The 12,495-nt window shown below is 39.3% G+C and overlaps 1 pseudogene; it reads left to right on the forward strand.

Annotated features, from left to right (window-relative positions):
- The first annotated feature begins 36 nt into the window (after positions 1-36).
- Positions 37-11,506, forward strand: LOC114052854 (annotated as a pseudogene).
- Positions 11,507-12,495: the final 989 nt, after the last annotated feature.

The raw sequence follows: 12,495 nt of genomic DNA on the forward strand, positions 1-12,495 counted from the left end.
TTTTAGTCATTCATAGCCAAGTTTCACATGCAGAATCTGCTTCATCACAGAAATAGGTAATGCAAGCAGGTTTCTTATGCAGGGGAAATGCCAGTATAACAAATCACCACAGGGTTCGGGGGGACATTTGTGCTTTGGGGCATTTATTGGGTCATTCTTTATAGGCTGTCAGGGTGACCTTCAGGTAAAATATTTTTCTGATGCCATATTGCAAGCTACCTCTGTTACAGAGCTTCCTTCTAGTAGTTTGTTTTTTACAGGGGGCCTTCCTGTGACTTTGTATAGAGAATGGGTCTTTTGGTTTCTTGGAGGGTGCAAGGGGAGAGAGGAGATACACATCACAGGTTAATATTTTGGGATAAACAAGTATTTTTACCCTAAAGTCAGAGGACACAGGTAGTGAATTCTTGAGCTTGGCCTCTTCGTGAAGCTGCTTCTCCAGGCCTTCCCACAGGTCCTAGATAAGTGACCTAAATCCAATTCAGTAGTCAACAGAGCCAATCAAGGTAATGATTGTTGCTTCAATTTGTCCTCCCATAAAGTAGCTCCTCAATACTTTGCAGTTCTGTTCCTGCCCCCATGAACTTCATTCAGTATGGGGAAGAGCAGTTGACCATTCATTGAATGTTGAAGGCCAGAACCTGTCAAGCAGGTGAAATTGCAGGCCCTCCATGGCACAGCCTGAGACTGCCAAAGAGCAGGGAAAGTCTCCTGTGAAGAATGTCCCCACTCAGGGAGAGTCAAGAAGCAGGAGCTGGATTCAGCAGAGACAGAAGTGAGTCCACCTAACCTATTCCAGCCACTGTCCTTCCTTGACTCACTGAATCTTCCTGTTGTCTTCTGGGACCTTTTGGTATCACCCACCCAACCCTGATATGTTCATTAAATCCCAGGACTGACACTGCAGCCCATGATTGACTCCTGAATAATTTCAGTGGAATTGTTTTTTTTTTTTTTTTTTTTTTTGTTTTTTTTTTTCAGGAGACCTTCCTCTGATCTTGTATGGGGAATGGGTCCTTTGGGGTTTTGCTTAAGGGTACATATCACAAATTGGTGTTTTGAGATTAACAACTATAGCTGCCCTGAAGTCAAAACACACAGGTAATGATTTCTTGAGTTTGTCATCTGAAGCAGCAAGAAATATTTGGTGAGGATCAGGAATACCCTGGAACAGCTAAAATATCCATCTAGGGTTAGCAGAAAGAAGGGTTTTAGTTTGGTGGGGGTGAGAGAAAAGGGAGATTCCTATATGTGAATGGAACAAGATAGAGAGATCGGTGCTATAAGCCAGTGAAAACATGCTTGGCTACAATGATCCCAGCCCCCAGGATGCATGTATGCCCCAAGACACTGTTCATTACTTCCCCCAAAATCTCATTCCAGCCTCTTCTTGGTGCAGTTAAGACTCAAATTCCCTATGTCCTGATGCCTGTCCTTCCTCACTCCTTATCAGGCAACGTGGAATTTATTTTATTAGTCCTCATTTCACTAGTGCCAACTATTTTCCCCTCAGGATGACAGGGCAGTAACCTATTGGTACCAGCCAGTTCTTAGTCTAAAATGACAGAAGTCTGAACCCTAAGGGATTACAGGCCTCTTCTGCCTAGAGATGCACAGTTCCACCTCCAGAAGCCCACTCAGCCCAGGGCAGTGGGGGATGATCACTGAAGGGCTCTGCTGCTCTTCATCTGAACCACCTTACCCCATAGGAGCTTCAATTAAAAGACAGCCTGGGCAACTTGGTGACACAATGGATAGAGTGCTGGACTTGCGGTCAGGAATACCTGAGTTCAACTCTTGCCTCAGATACTCACTAGATAGGTGATCCTGCACAAGCTATTTAGCTTCAACTGTGTCTTCATCTATAAAATGGGGACAATTACAGCACCTAACCTATAGAACTGTTCTGAGGATTAAATGAGATAATGTTTGTAAAGCACTTTACAAGCCAAAGAGTACTATATAATGCTCTAGAGATTTACCAACTGAATTTCTTTTTTTTCTCTTTCTTACTTATTTATTCTATCATTTTTTAAAACCATGCCTTAAGCCCAAATTACTTTGGTTCTCACTGACTGGCCAACAATAGGTCCTAGCCAATCGTGGCTCAGAGTGAGTGTAAATAGCAATTGTTTCTGTTTTGGCCAGAAACCGTGAGGGTTTTCCCCTCCCAGACTGATTTTTTTTTTTTTGTAACTAAGTGAAAGAAGCCATTTTTGACCTCATTTTTTACCTAGCCTTAATTACTGAACGACCATTGCCTCAGACAACCAGAGAGCTGTCAAAGATCTTAGCTTAAAAAAGCCAAGGTCTCCCACTGCATCCAGGTCATCTCCAGTGGTCATGATCTGTATCTTGCCACTGGATCCAGATGGCTCCAGAAGAGAGTGTGAGGCTGGTGACTGCACAGCCCTCCTTCACTCCAATCTAATTCACTTGCAAGTCAAGACATCACCTTCCTGATATCATTTGTCCTCTTCTCGAATGAAGGACAAATAACAACTATATAAATGCTAGTTATATTTATAAAGTCTATAAGCCCAATTCTTTTTTGTTTTCATATTTATATTTATATTTATTATATTTATTTATATTTATATTTTATCTTTATCTTTATTTTTATATTTATTTTAAAATATATTATCTTTATATTTTATATTTGTTATCTTATTTGATCCTTATAAGGAGAGGTAGGTACTACCTTTCTGAGATGTTAAGTGATTTACCCAAAGGCAATCAGACTGTAAGCTCTGCTTAGAGCAGGGAGTCATTATGACTCCAAATATAATGTTTTTGTTACTATGTTAATAGACTTGTCCCCAACACACCCCTCCCTCCTACACACACACTCCTCAACTTGCACTTGCCCTAGCTAGTGGGTGGATAAGGACTAGGGTCAAGTGTATTCTGTGGGTCTGCACTCTTAAAACTGTAGCTCACAAATCCCCAGTAGAAACAAGTAGCCAGTAGACACAATTAGCTCAACACAAAGGCATTTATTAATCTAGTTACAACATTGTATTCCATTATTAAGTCAGGTACAAAACATTCCCTCCAGATACCTGGAACATACTCTGCCACAGTGTCAGTAGGTAAATGGGCACATTGGTTTTGAGAATACTCCATCAAAGCAACATGCTTTAGATGCTGCAGGGTTAATGTCCCTTCTTTTTTCTCAGTATTCTTATTACTACTCCATAGTTGTCAGTGTCCCTGCTGGGCAGGTCACTTAGCAGGACTCCCTGGGTTTGCTTCTCTTTAGTTTGACCCCTCTACTATGGATAGCTGCCTCTTGAAACCATAACTGGATCTTTTGACTGCTGCTAGGGAATACTCCCCTAGAAGCTGTCTCCAATGACTGCCTCTAATACTCCATGGGCCTGCTCTGTGCTGGGTGCAGTATCTCCTATCAGGCAGGTAGTTCTACTGTAAGCACCTTGGCTAATGTGTTTCATCATCTGCTTTCAGGGGCCAATATTGGTTATTCTAATTAATCAGAGTTTATGGGATTTTCAAGTCTTGTTTATGTTTACATTATTCTAAACGGACGCAGGCCAGTTTTTTTCTGTGTCTGTATATGTGTGTGTGTATGCGTGTGTGTATGTATATGTGTGTACATGTATGTATAGTGTTCCAGTTCTTGGCTACTTCTTAAATATATTCAACATATATTATTATATTTAATATAATAAATAATATATCAAATAATCCTCAATTAATATTCTATTTATTACAATATACTAATAATAAATGTATAGTGGGTGTCTATGTGTGTATATTTTTTAAGCGGTAGCAAAGAATTGGAGACAAGAGGATGTCTGTGTATCAGGTTTCTCTGAGCCCTTCACAATATTGCTGCAGCCTATATTTTCAGCCTGCTTCTATATTACTCTGGCCACATCAGCCCTCTTCCTGTGCATACATAATTTTGCATGTATGTGACATCTTGCTGAATGGGACATTCAATCTCCTGCCTCCACATCTTTTCTCCAGCTATCATCCCATGCCTACAATGGTCTCCTTCCTTCCTTGTACTTTTACAGCCCTTAAACCCCTTCAAGGCTCTGCTCAAGCAACCTCTTTCAAGAGGCTTTTCCTGATTCAGCCAGTTGCTAGTGCCCCTTTCCTGCCACTCCCCACATAAATGTGTATTTATTTCGTATAGATCAAATATTTACTTATCTACGAACATCTTCTAACCCCCCAGGAGAATGTGTCCTCCCTGGAGGTGAGGACTATCTTACTTTTACATTTGTTCTTTCAGCACTGAACATAGACATTGGAAGACAGCAAGTGCTTAATCAGTCAATGCTTTCTGAAGGGGTGATGTTTTTGCAAACAACAGGAGATCCAAAACACTCATAACCAAAGGCACCCTGCATCCTGAAAAAAGTCACACACCACTGAGAAAGAGGAAATAACTCAGGGCAGGTCAGATGATTTCTTGGTGCACATGCCTTAGAATATCTGCAGACCCTTGAAGAAGCTTTGATCTTGCCACTTACAAATTCTCACAGGGTAAACTGATAATCCATGGTAAAGACAAATTTCCTGAGATATTTCCCACTAATTCTTTGAAACTTGGGAGTATTTTGGGCACTTTCCAAGTATATGACTCCCTGCTCTGCCACCACACGTGGGAGCACTGAACTAAGGCTTTTAGCGGCTTGTCAAGGGGAACTTGGGGGGATCTAGAAGAAACAAATTAGGGAAAAACACATATTTATGTGCTAAATAATTGGCCGAGAGAGTGACAGTGGGAGACAAAAAAAAATGCACCAACCCTCTTAAAGGTTTGTGGTTTGGTGTTCTGTATTTTGCTTTCCCCCTCCACGTGGAATTCAGAAACCTGGGACTCCCTGGTTATTCTGCCTTAGAGGAGAGAGACATGTGTGAGACAGGGGAAAAGAGAAGCGGGAAGTTGCGTATTCACCCTCCCAGTAGTCCTAGGAAAGGAGGGAGGACCTGCGCCGGAGTAGGGGCTTTATAAGCATCTCCTCACACCCTACCGCGCAGCCGAGTAGCCGCCTCTGGCTTGCATCCTCAGCCAGCCCCGGCTCAGTGTCTTGCACTTCCTGCACTCTACAGCCCCGAGTCATGTCTTCCTGCAGCCGAGTGGCCGTGGTGACCGGCAGTAACAAGGGGATCGTATTGTGCGCGATCTGTGCAAGAAATTCCCCGGGGACGTGATTCTCACCGCCAGGAATCCGACCCTGGGCCGGGAGGCGGTGAAGAAGCTGAAGGAGGAGGGACTGAACTCTGTTTTCCACCAGCTGGACATCAATGACCTGCAGAGCATTCAGACCCTGCGGGAATTTCTCAAGGAGCGGTATGGGGGCTTGGATGTGCTGGTCAACAATGCTGGGATAGCCTTCAAAGGTACGAACTTGGGAATGAGACTGTGTGTAAATGAAAGTCACTAAAATTGACTGTGCTCGTTGTAAAATACTTCTCACTCCAGAAAAAAAAAAAGGCCTTTGGGGTGAGTGACCTTAGAATTCAGGGCTTGTAATAGCTACGGGTTGTTGTTCGGTAGTATCCGACTCTTCCTGACCACATGCACCATGCTGTAACTGGGGTTTTGTCGGCAAAAATCCTGGAGTGGTTTGTATTTTCAGGAGAACCAATGGATTAATGCAAACAGAAGTTATGTTACTTGCCCAAAAGTCACGCAGCTAGTAAGAGTCTGGGGCCCAATTTGAACTCAGGTCTTCCTGATTCCAGGCCCCGCGCTCTATCCACTGAACCATCTATTTGACCCTACCTCGCAAAATTTCTTTCTATCATTTCGTTTATATCGCTTATTGACTTCCTGGTATAGGAGTTGTAGCCATCTAGTAGAGTGCTGGCACCTGAGCAGGTGGAGGTTCTTTTCTGTGTATTACATCCCCAGTGGTGGTGGTGTTTGTAGTTTCTTCAGTAAATGCTTGTTGAATTGAAGTTGTTGAATATTTGTACTTAACAAAGCATCTTGATGTAACTCTCAGGTTTCTGAATTTCACAAAGTGTCAGATTGCCTGGAGGTTTTTGGTTAGGTAACATTACCATATCCCTCCAATTATGTCTTCTCATAAGTATGTTTTCTCTGAGATGTTTAGCCTCCAGCAAGACTTTCAAACTTGATTATGTAATGCGTTAACCATTCAGGGCACTTAAGTGAATTTTTCATTTTTCCTTCAACTGTAAGTCTCCCAATGCACATGGTCTGGAGTCAAAAAGACTCTGGTATATATAGCCTCAGACACTTGCTATCAGTGTGACTTTGGGCAAATCACTTAACCTCTGGTTGCCTCAGGCTGCTTAACTGTAATATGGGTATAATAAAGACTCCTGCCTCAAAGAGTAGTTTTGAGAATCAAATGAGAGAATATTTGTAAAGTGTCTGTCACATGGTAGGAGCTATATAAATACTTATCTCCCCTCCTCCTATTAAAATTATGTGAATTTCTTTGCTTTACAAATAGAAACATTGGGTTTGATATACTATTTTTCTTCCCTTTCTTCCAATCCCCTTCCTTTTTTTTTTTTTAGTTGTGGATACCCCACTTTTTCCTATTCAAGCTGAGGAGACAATGCAAATCAACTTTTTTGGCACCAGGGCTGTATCTGCAGAATTATTGCCCCTGATAAAACCCCAAGGTAAATTCAGTATTTGGAATACAAAGCACTAACCTTTTTTCAGTACTAAACAAAAGATCTAAGTTCTGGCTCCAATTCTAACAATATTGCTTTGTTTAATTATCCTCATTTTTCTGGACCTTCATTCTAACAGTTGTAAAGAAAAAGAAATTAAATGATTCCTAGCGGTGTAGGATTACAAGAATTTACCTAGCCTTCTTATTTCTTCTCCTTTTCCCTACAATGTATAGAGCAGAGCAAAGAAAGACAAAATAACCAAGAATTTAAGCGTGTGTGTGTATGTGTGTGTGTGTATGTGTGTGTGATTTCTACATGTGTATGAAGGGTCCTTAGGACCGAACAAAATGCTTCAAAATTCCTTGGGTGAAAAATACATTATAAATAAAGATTTTATTTATGCAGCAAAAAAGAAGAAGAAGAAATTAGATTTGATAATCCCTAATGCCCCTCCTAACTATGTTTTTAGGATACATCTGTTCCTCCCCTTTAATTCAGGGAGATTGGGAAATGTTTGACTACAAGAGTCATATCTATGACCAAGTATGAAGTCATCTAAGTATGACTTAGCAAAAAAAAAAGGGGGGGGGAGAATAAAATACCCCTATGTCAAGACTCCTCCCCCAACGGAACATAGAGAATTCAGGAATAGTTTTTTTTTCCCCTCATAGAAACCTGAAAAATAATTTATTCCAAAAGGAGACAAATTTAATTTTAAATTCTTTGGGAAATACAGCTTGGGACACTTTGGGAGAGGAAGTTTTTTCCTCTGAATGAGATCTTCTGGTTGGTTAATGAAACTATAATCATCCATTCCTCCAACAGAGTCTTAAATATATCACTTATTTTTTATGTAGTGAATTGGGAGAAGCCGTCTTCAAGTCCTTAGTTTCCCAGGGGGAAAGAGAATAATATTTGTCATTAAGGTTACATTTCTCATCAGAAGAGCCCACTTACCTTTCATGTATTTGGCATACACTTTAGGTAAAGTAAGCATACAGTTGGACAAAGAGCAATTTGAAAAAAAAAAACTGTAACAGAAAAAAAAAGTACTGGTCATCACAATAAGGCAACTATTGAAGTATAGTATAAATGGCCTCCATTGAGATGAGTTAAGACAATCTTTGGAGTAAGAAGTGCTTTAACATCTTGAAGATTTATCTTTACCTGGATGATAGAGTATCATTGTATAGATTATCTTCTTCCTGGAGGCCAGTGATATTTGAGATAAGTAGAGGATTTCATTTTCTAATTCTCCAGAGAGAGAGCCAAATAATCAAAATAGCAGTAGGGGAGAAGATACAGTAGCAAACTACACAGGTTACCAGGGGTGTGTAGGGGTGTGTTTGAGCCAGCTTGAACCCAAGATGATATTGTTAAATTTTCATCATAAACTTTTACACCTTATTGGGGATCTTCTAGACTTAAGAAGGTGATAGAGAAAATATTAATGATGTAGATACACTTCAAAGTGTGTCCTGTGTACAAACCACACACACTGCCCCCACCCCCATAACACAACATTGAATTGATCCCTTTCTATTCCTAGACACTTTTATAGCTGCTACATCACACTGCTAATTCACTTAGTGAACTTGTCCATTAAAACCCCAGATTTTTTCAGAACATCTCATATAAGAATACCCCCCCCAATCACGAATTTCACCTTCTTAGATTCAGCCCAGCATCCCAGCCTGCCATCATCATTCTCTTGGGTATCAGCTGTCTGTTAGTTATCTCTCTTCTGTCATTTCCAATGTAAAAAGTCATTCCCCTATGTAATATAGACAGAAAATAAATAAAAGTTCTCATTTGTCACTTAGGCTTCTAAGCAAAGGTCTCATCCCTTCTTTGATCCTCCTTTTTCTTACAATTGAGGTAGAAAAAACACTTTTCATTCTTAGCTTCCCTCACCCAGTTCCAACTCATTCTGAGCTTTAAGCATTGATGACACTATTTTTATATGACTGTGCTACACTCTAACAGTTATCTTTTGTATATTTCTTTTCAAAACCTTGTTTGATTAGGGAGTTCCCTATGCATCCACATTGGTCTTTTAAGACAAATCCCATTTTTTCCTACTCATTAGAATTGTGTCCCTAGTATGTCTTCAGAATTTCATTCTCCAGCATCTCTCATGTCTTCTAGGCTGACTTTTCTTAAAGTATATAGTCCATGGAATCCTACATTTCTTTTCTCCTAACTCTCTGAAATATGCTTTCCCAAAAGCTATGTCAGACTATATTATCTTTAAACAGGGTATTAAAAACCTTAATAGTTTATTATTTTTACAAAAATACCTTTGTATACTTAAATGTTTATTTTAATCTATCCCACAGTATGGTTATCTAAAGATAATTGTAACAAAAATGATATTTCTGATTCCTTTTCTTATTTTTCCTCTATGTAACACTATAGGCTGACCCACTAATCCACCATGCACCAGTGTCATTCATTCATTTTTTCTCTTTTAGCACCTATGCTAGGTACAGTGGGAAGGACAGTACTCCTGAATTGTCTGTCTCAGATAGAAATATACAGAGATTTGTACACTGTCAGGCCCTAAGTTAAACAGGAGGAAAGGAACAGGCTGGGTGCCTTTGAGAAAATACAGAGCTCCTTTAGTGACTACAAGCTTCTCATGAGAGCAAAGGCCCATTTTCTAATATCAACATTTTTTTTTTTTACCATTGTTGCTATATGCCATTAAACCATAGGACACAGCAGTCTCTAAAGAATAAAAAAAAAAACAAACTTATTACTCCATGGAAGGCTGTAATACCTGGTTGGTATTAGCAGTCTGCAACATAAAACCAAGGTGGTAATACCTGGTTGGTATTAGTAGTCTGCAACATAAAACCAGTGAGGAACTCCACAGATCTGTGAAAGAGCACTTATGGGATAAGGAGAGAAGATGAGCTAGTCATCTGGTGATTGCAAGGGATGACAGGTTAACAGCCACAGTAATGTCAGGAGAAAATGAAGAAGGTTTCCAGCAAAATAGGCAGACCCTGCCCGCCCCCATCCCTGCCAAACATATGGGAGGACATGAATAAAGGTAATGCAGGGGATGGCTAGTGTGTTTGTTGGAGGAAACTTCTGAAAGAGTTGGATCAAAGATCCATTTCACACAAATTGCTAGTGGACCTGTGATCTCATTCATTTGGGTATAACTTCCAGCATTTTAGATTGCAATCCATTTATGACTTCTCATTTTGTTGTGTATCTTGTTGGATATAGCATTTTAAAAAATTAAATGTCTACATTCTCTTCCTAGAATATAAAGAAAAACATTTAAAAAACAAACAAAGACTTAAGGCTACATCCTTAGGTACCACCATTCATTCACCTAGTGACTTCTAATTCAAATCCATGGGACAACTTTGGCATTATGACACCTCCACAGATTGTTTCAGAGGCTAGATTATTCTCCCTATAGAATATCCCAGCCAAACCACGGAAAGGCAATTATGAAAGCTGCATGATTTGGCTGGGATTCTCTACAGGGAGAATAATCTAACCTCTGACCTACCAGTTCTACCAGGCAGAGCTTCAATGTCCACCAGTGAGAAGCAACCAGGTATCAGTAAATGTTTTTATAGGTCATCATAAGGACTTTCTGGGAGGTACCTTCTCTCATTTCTACTCAGTATCACCTATTTATTTTTAGACATGTGACAACTGTCAATCAAGAGTATCATTTTTGCTTATTGCCATTTTAAAGACATATGCAAAGATGTCTGAATAGTGCTAGGGCCTATGAGGTATTTGCATTGATTTCATAATTTTATAATCACTTTGACTGGAAATTTCCTCTCATTGTATCAGAAGAGTGTTTAATTAAACATTGATCACATATTGATAGGCAGGTTCAATTCTTCCACACATAACCATTTATGTTCATACACACAAATTTAGCATTGTACCTGGCACATAGAAAGCACTTTATGGTTTTTTTTCATTCATTTCATTTATTATTTCTTTGCAAAATGATTTTTAGATGTGTGGACAAATAATCTAAAAATAATTTGGCAAAAATAATTTCCCTATCCTACCAAAATACAGAGTTTCATCCTCAACTATTAAAAATGTACATGCATCTCACAATGTCATGAAAATTAATGAAGAAATAACTATGAACTTTGAATTCTTTCAAAGAATGGTGTGTAAGAACAATATGACAAAGGATGTCTCCACATGTTTTATTGCAGGTAGAGTGGTGAATGTCTCCAGCATGGTGAGTTTACCTTCTCTTAAAAACGGTAGCCCAGAACTACAGCAGAAATTTAGGAGTGACACAATCACAGAGGAAGAGTTGGTGGGGCTCATGAACAAGTTTGTGGAAGATGCAAAGAAGGGAGTGCATGAGAAGGAAGGTTGGCCTAACACTGTTTATGGAGTGTCCAAGATTGGAGTCACTGTCTTGTCAAGAATCCATGCCAGGCAACTGAATGAGCAGAGGAAAGGTGATAATATTCTTCTGAATGCCTGCTGTCCTGGATGGGTGAGAACTGACATGGTGGGACCCAAGGCTCCCAAAAGTGTAGAGGAAGGGGCTGAAACCCCAGTTTATTTGGCTTTTAACCTCCAGGTGTCACAGAACCTCATGGCCAGTTTGTATCAGAGAAAATGGTTGAAAAATGGTAAACTTAATTTATGAATCCATTCTAGTAATACTTGAGTGTTACACATCTTGGATTTGATTTAAAAATTTGCATTTAGAAAGAAATAAAAATAAAAGTATTCTTTGTGCCTTTACAGCTAATTCCTATAAATTGTTCACTTTGAGTTGCCTACTAATTATGTGAGAGATTTTATGACTGAGATTTGTAATGACTCCATATTTGTAATGCAGGAAACACATGCAAAATTCAAACTGTCTAAATAGAATAAAAAAGTTTTCAAAAAATGTCAATAAATCATTAAATACTCTGAAATTTTAGTCATTCTTAACCAAGTTTTACATGTAGAATTTGCTTCATCACAGAAATAGGTAATGCATGCAGGTTCCTTATGCTGGGGAAATGCCAGTATAATAAGTTAACACCATAGGGTTCAGGGAGGACTCGTGCTTTGGGACATTTACTGGGCCATTCATTATAGGGTGTCAGGGTGACCTTCAGGTAAAATACCTTTCTGATGCCATATTGCAAGCTACCTCTATAACAAAGCTTCCTTCCATGGAAATGCAAGGCTTCTCTTATAATTCCCAAGATCCTTTGTAAATTTGAGGCTCTTTTGAGTGGTATTAATGCATCTTGGCAGGTTACTCAATTAAGCATACGCCTTAAAAAAGGCTGTGTTCAACAGATATACAAAATTAAATATAGATGGGCCATACTGGGAAAAATTGTAGCTCAAAGACAAATAGGGAAATTAAGCTCAATCAGTGTAGTGCAAAGAGTAGAGGATTTGTAATCAGAATCTGGGGTTGAATCCCAGGTCTGCTACTTGCTATGTGATCTTGTGTGTCATTTGACTTACTCTGAACCTTGGCAACTAACTCTCAGCCTAAACAGGATTCTGTGCGAATCACTTGATTCAATCAGACCCTACCTATACAGGATCAAGTTAGTATCTGTAGTTGGGAGGCATAAGAAAATTATCTGACTTTGCATGGTTTTTCTGGGCTTGTTCTATTTTAATCTTTTTTTTTTCTGTTTAATCCTAGAAAGAATTTTATACCAGGGTTGCCAAACCAAGATCATGCCTTCAGTCACATACATTATGTTTTTTTACTGTTAATTAAGGCATTTAACTTGTGCTCAATTAAGTGGATGCTGCCCCCTCAATGGAAAAGAAAATAACTCTTCAATAATTTCAGTGAGATTGTTTTTTGCTTGTCTGTTTTTTACAGGG

Source organism: Vombatus ursinus, unplaced genomic scaffold (genome assembly GCF_900497805.2).
Source record: "Vombatus ursinus unplaced genomic scaffold, bare-nosed wombat genome assembly UNPS02014809.1, whole genome shotgun sequence".
NCBI lineage: Eukaryota > Metazoa > Chordata > Mammalia > Diprotodontia > Vombatidae > Vombatus > Vombatus ursinus.